This window comes from Stomoxys calcitrans, chromosome 5 (genome assembly GCF_963082655.1).
Source record: "Stomoxys calcitrans chromosome 5, idStoCalc2.1, whole genome shotgun sequence".
In the NCBI taxonomy this organism is placed as follows: Eukaryota; Metazoa; Arthropoda; class Insecta; order Diptera; family Muscidae; genus Stomoxys; species Stomoxys calcitrans.
In genome coordinates, this window is record NC_081556.1 from 137831413 (window position 1) to 137837154 (window position 5742).

The window sequence follows — 5742 nt, forward strand, 5'->3', positions numbered from 1 at the left end:
ATTATTGCAAATGGGAAAATTTGCGCCATTTAGCAAAACTAGAAATGCGAAACTTAAGATGTAGAAGGTAAAAAATTCTAATCAACATTGTCAACATTGAACATTAATAGATAGTCAATTGATTTTTTATACCCTCCACCATAGGATGTGGGTATACTAATCTCGTCATTTTGTTTGTAACTCCTCGAAATATGCGTCTAAGACCCCATAAAGTATATATATTCTTGACAGTCGTGACATTTTAAGACGAACTAGCCATATCCGTCCGTCTGTCCGTCCATCTGTCTGTCCGTCTGTCCGTCCGTCCGTCTGTCCGTCCGTCTGTCCGTCCGTCTGTCCGTCCGTCTGTCCGTCCGTCTGTCCGTCCGTCTGTCCGTCCGTCTGTCCGTCCGTCTGTCCGTCCGTCTGTCCGTCCGTCTGTCCGTCCGTCCGTCTGTCTGTCGAAAGCACGAAGGAGTAGATCTAGCCTCTTGAAATTTTGCACAAATACTTCTTATTAGTGTAGGTCGGTTGGGATTGTAAATGGGCCATATCGGTCTATGTTTCGATATAGCTGCCATATAAACCCATCTTGGGTCTTGACTTCTTGAGCCTCTAGAGGGCGCACTTCTTGTCCAAATTGACTCAAATTTTTTACATATTGTTTTGATATCACTTCCAACAACTGTGCTGAGAACGGTTTAAATCGGTCTATAACCTGATATAGCTGCCATATAAACCGATCTTGGGTCTTGACTTCTTGAGCTTTTAGAAGGCGGAATTCTTATCCGATTTTACTGAAATTTTCCATATAGTGTTTTGCTATCACTTCCAACAACTGTGCGAAGTGTGGTCTAAATCGGTCCAAAACCTGATATAGCTGCCATATAAACCGATCTTGGGTCTTAACTTCTTGAGCCTCTAGAGGGCGCAATTCTAGTCCCATTTGACTGAAATTTTGCACATAGTGTTTTGATATCACTTCCAACAACTGTGCTGAGAATGGTTTAAATCGGTCTATAACCTGATATAGCTGCCATATAAACCGATCTTGGGTCTTGACTTCTTGAGCTTTTAGAAGGCAGAATTCTTATCCGATTTGACTGAAATTGTGCACATAGTGTTTTGCTATCACTTCCAACAACTGTGTTAGGTATGGTCCTAATCGGTCTATAACCTGATATAGCTGCCACATAAACCGATCATGGGTTTTGACTTCTTGAGCCTCTAGAGGGCGCAATTCTCATCCGATTTGGCACAAATTTTGTACAACGGTTCCTCCCATGGCCTTCAATATACGAGTGTAATATGATCAGAATCGATATATAGCTTGATACAGCTCCCATATAAACAGATCTACCGATTTTGCTTCTTGAGCCCCAAATCGGACTATAACTTGATATAGCTCCTCCTCCGTCCGTATTCATTATTCTTTGTTTGCCTAAAAAGAGATACTGCGCAAAGAACTCGACAGATGCGTCCATGGTGGAGGGTATATAAGATTCGGCCTGCCCGAACTTACCACGCTCTTACTTGTTTTATTTTATTACATTCCATTTCATTTCATTCCATTGCATTTCATTTCATTTCATTCCATTCCATTTTATTCCATTTTATTTCATTTCATTCCATTCCATTTCATTTCATTTCAACTGATTTCATTTCAACTGATTTCATTTCATTTCATTTCATTTCATTTCATTTCATTTCATTTCATTTCATTTCATTTCATTTCATTTCATTTCATTTCATTTCATTTCATTTCATTTCATTTCATTTCATTTCATTTCATTTCATTTCATTTCATTTCATTTCATTTCATTTCATTTCATTTCATTTCATTTCATTTCATTTCATTTCATTTCATTTCATTTCATTTCATTTCATTTCATTTCATTTCATTTCATTTCATTTCATTTCATTTCATTTCATTTCATTTCATTTCATTTCATTTTATTTTATTTTATTTTATTTTATTTTATTTTATTTTATTTTATTTTATTTTATTTTATTTTATTTTATTTTATTTTATTTTATTTTATTTTATTTTATTTTATTTTATTTTATTTTATTTTATTTTATTTTATTTTATTATATTTTATTTTATTTTATTTTATTTTATTTTATTTCATTTTTTTTTATTTTTTTTTATTTTATTTTATTTCATTTGATTTTATTTTATTTTATTTTATTTTATTTTATTTTATTTTATTTTATTTTATTTTATTTTATTTTATTTTATTTTATTTTATTTCATTTTATTTTATTTTATTTTATTTTATTTTATTTTATTTTATTTTATTTTATTTTATTTTATTTTATTTTATTTTATTTTATTTTATTTTATTTTATTTTATTTTATTTTATTTTATTTTATTTTATTTTATTTTATTTTATTTTATTTTATTTTATTTTATTTTATTTTATTTTATTTTATTTTATTTTATTTTATTTTATTTTATTTTATTTTATTTTATTTTATTTTATTTTATTTTATTTTATTTTATTTTATTTTATTTTATTTTATTTTATTTTATTTTATTTTATTTTATTTTATTTTATTTTATTTTATTTTGTTTTATGTTATTTTATTTTATTTTATTTTATTTTATTTTTTTTTATTTTATTTTATTTCATTTTATTTTATTTTATTTTATTTTATTTTATTTTATTTTATTTTATTTTATTTTATTTTATTTTATTCATTTTATTTTATTTTATTTTATTTTATTTTATTTTATTTTATTTTATTTTATTTTATTTTATTTTATTTTATTTTATTTTATTTTATTTTATTTTATTTTATTTTATTTTATTTTATTTTATTTTATTTTATTTTATTTTATTTTATTTTATTTTATTTTACTTTATTTTATTTTATTTTATTTTATTTTATTTTATTTTATTTTATTTTATTCATTTTATTTTATTTTATTTTATTTTATTTTATTTTATTTTATTTTAATTTATTTTATTTTATTTTTATTTCATTTCATTTTATTTTTTTTTTATTTAATTTTTTTTTTAATTTTTTTTTTCTTCTTTGTATTGTCTAAATTGGACCATATTTCGATATAGCTGTCATATAGACCAATCTCCCGATATAAGAACTAGGGCCTACAAAACGCACATTTAATGCCCAATATCTCTGAAATTAGGCTCAGTGAGTTATGTCAGTCCCTTCGACATCCATGCAGGGTATGGTTAAGACTGGACCTTATTTGGATATATCTGTCATATAGACCCAATCCCTGATTTAAGATATTGGCTCCCTAAAACGAACAAATGTAACCTAACTTTGCCTAAATTTGGCATAGTGAGTTATGTTAGGCCCCTGGACATCCAATCCAGTGTATTATTCAGATAGAACTATATTTGAATGTAGCCTCCATATAGACCTTTAACCCGATTGAAAGTCTTTCACCCATAAACCGGACATTTATTACCCGATTTTGAAATGTTGCATTAGACCACCACAGGTCCTACTGTCACTATAACCTAACCAACTAGTTTAGGTTATAGTGACAGTCTGCATACAAGCTCACTTTAAACCACAGTACCGACGGGCCAAAGCCTCTGATGGAAATCGAACCTACGCTTATATACTGGTTATGTTGGATCGTTATCAAAATAGCCACCTCTTTAGAGATCCTTAGCCTAAAGCTCTTGACAAATTTTCATATGCTCCTTGAAATTAGCCAAATTAATTTCAATCCCCCATGATATGATAAAAATAAATATTTGATCAAACAATGGGGGGTATCATTAATAAAACATAAAACAATCTTAATTACCTTTAATTAAAAACACTCATACGCTCCATCGTTACGAGGTGTAGAAAAAACAAAAACAATCGCGTTCACACACGCTCTCGCTTTCGCAGCACACAATGCAGTATTTACATGTCGAGCATATCGAGCAGCTCAATTACAAATTTAAGCAACAAAAACAAAAAAGCCTTATTTCTTTTGTTATTATTTTAACACAATTTCAAAGGTGGTGTTGTAGTTGTTGTTGCCAGAGCTACTGCTACTGCTGCTGCTGCAGTTGCGGTTATTGTTATTGGCATTTTGTTTTGTGTGTTAATAAATTTTCTTAGATTTTCATTGACACTGAACAGCAAAGGCGCCAAAAAAAAACTTTAAACAAATTCAATTCAAGCGTAGTATTATTATCAATTTATTTGTTATTATCATTTTTTTTTAATTCTCTGCTCTAGCCGAATAATTATTGCGGTTAAAGTGATGCCTTTTTTTCTGCCAAAATAAAACGTCACAAGCTGGTTGTTGTTTTGTGTTTTGTTTAAAAAAAAATAACCAAACCAAAGAAAAAACAGATATTTCGAAAATAAAAACAAAGAAGCGCTTGAAACAAATCTCACAAACACTGGCACGCACAGTAAAAACAAATATTTGAACTAAGCCCGCTCTTGCGTTCGTTGCTTAACGGCTCTCCCTCTCTAGAATTCTATTTTAAAGCTTGGCTTTAAAATATTTAATTATTTCGTTAGTCGTTCTAGACGGGTAATGGATTAACTAGATTTTTTTCAAGTATTATTTTTTAACAATTTTTTTTACTCTTTTTTCCAAATCACATGGCTTTATTAAGTATTGAGATTTTTTCTTCCCCCTTTTGTTTGATTGGCTTGCGTTTTTCCAAGTTTAATTAATTTTCATTCAACGGAAAATTTAAGAAAAGAAAATCAGTTGTTTAACAAAGTCAAACGTGTGAAAATGTTAGACCGTGTTCGGCCGGCGCTACGGTTTAACTGCAACTGATTGTTTTCAAACTGTTGTTTAGTTCAAATATGCGCTAGATACTCGCATTTTCAAGTCAATTCCCAACCAAACTGAACCCAACCGTATCGAACCGAACCATTTTGTCGAACTGATGTACGAACTACCAATTCCTACTGCCCATCCAATCAACCAACCAACGAACAACCAAAACGCAACCTCACACACAATCGCAAGCTAACAGCCATTCGGGACCACCAAAAGACGATGCCGAACAGCCAGCCAGCCAGCCATTCATTCAGCTTTCCACCAATACCAGCAACTACCGCAATAACATTCGTTAAGAGAGTCTTCGAAAACCACCATGCATAGACTCTTTAAGCTTTAATACTCTTAAAATGTTACTTGAGTGCAACCGAACATGGTTAACAGTTGTTGTTGGTTCGTTTGTAGTGTGATTGTGTAGGTGAGGACTGATGATATACAAGCCAATAGAAAAATAAAGCAGGTGAGGTATTGTAAAACATTAAAGAAGTAGAAAAAATTACAAAAAGTTTATTTTAAATTAAACTATAGTTAAAATATGAAAATGAAATAAAATAAAATAAAATAAAAAAAAAATAGAATAAAATAAAATGGAATGAAGTGAAATGAGTTAAAATGGAATGGAATGAAATGAAATGCAATGCAATGAAATGCAATGGAATGAAATGAAATGTAATGAAATGGACTGGACTGGATTGAAATGGAATGAATGGAATGGAATGGAATGGAATGGAATGGAATGGAATGGAATGGAATGGAATGAAACGAAATGAAATGAAATGGACTGGACTGGATTGAAATGGAATGAATGGAATGGAATGAAACGAAATGAAATGGAATGAATTGGAATGAAACGAAATGAAATGAAATGAATTGGAATGAAATGAAATGGAATGAAATGAAATGGAAATGAATTGAAATCGAATGAAATGAGATGAAATGAAATGATATGAAATGAATTGAAATGAATGGAATGGAATGA

General features: G+C 29.3%; 1 long non-coding RNA gene across 1 annotated transcript in view; it reads right to left on the minus strand.

The window, feature by feature from the left end:
* Positions 1-4747, minus strand: part of LOC131998173 (uncharacterized) — an 87697-nt gene extending 82950 nt beyond the window's left edge. The window contains exon 1 of the long non-coding RNA XR_009398629.1: positions 3774-4747. This is a non-coding gene — a long non-coding RNA (uncharacterized LOC131998173). The remainder of the gene's footprint in view (positions 1-3773) is intronic.
* Between the last annotated feature and the right edge of the window lie 995 nt (positions 4748-5742).